This window comes from Penaeus monodon, chromosome 24 (genome assembly GCF_015228065.2).
Source record: "Penaeus monodon isolate SGIC_2016 chromosome 24, NSTDA_Pmon_1, whole genome shotgun sequence".
Lineage (NCBI taxonomy): Eukaryota > Metazoa > Arthropoda > Malacostraca > Decapoda > Penaeidae > Penaeus > Penaeus monodon.
In genome coordinates this window covers 6,889,654-6,889,862 of record NC_051409.1, presented here as the reverse complement: position 1 = coordinate 6,889,862, position 209 = coordinate 6,889,654, and positions in this window count along the sequence as shown.

Genomic DNA, 209 nt, shown 5'->3' with positions numbered 1-209 from the left:
GTGTTAATCATGTGTTCACGCCACCCTACTTAGCTCTCTCTGTGGATGAGTGGGTTCCCGTTGTTCAAAGAGACGAGGATTTTCATCACTGACTTCAGAGAAGTGACGACTTCTGTTCAGCATCTTGATATTCAAACCATAAACATTTTAGCTGTTTGAAGCCGGCATCCATGGCTTTTATGTCTTACCTAAGAAATGTATATTCATAC